Genomic DNA, 330 nt, shown 5'->3' on the forward strand with positions numbered 1-330 from the left:
AGCAGATCCATAAGCAAAACCAGCTTCTCATTTACGCTCATGTCCAGTCACTCACTGAGCCGATTTCATCCCTGAATTCCCCACTATGTGAAATAATTCCAGGCAAATACAAAGTTAGAATAAAATTAAAATGGGTTAGGCTCTTCAACTCCAGGAAGCAGCACTAGAGAAACAGCGTAGATCTATGATTATCTTAAGTCTTACAAAATAAATGGGGGAAAATTTAGGAGCATAATGAAAGAAAAGTGTGATCCACGCCCCAGTTACTGAATTACTCAAAAATGGATGGTGCCAGAAAGCCAGAAAAAATGTGATGAAACAAGTCAAAAA

Source organism: Sorex araneus, chromosome 10 (genome assembly GCF_027595985.1).
Source record: "Sorex araneus isolate mSorAra2 chromosome 10, mSorAra2.pri, whole genome shotgun sequence".
Taxonomy (NCBI): Eukaryota; Metazoa; Chordata; class Mammalia; order Eulipotyphla; family Soricidae; genus Sorex; species Sorex araneus.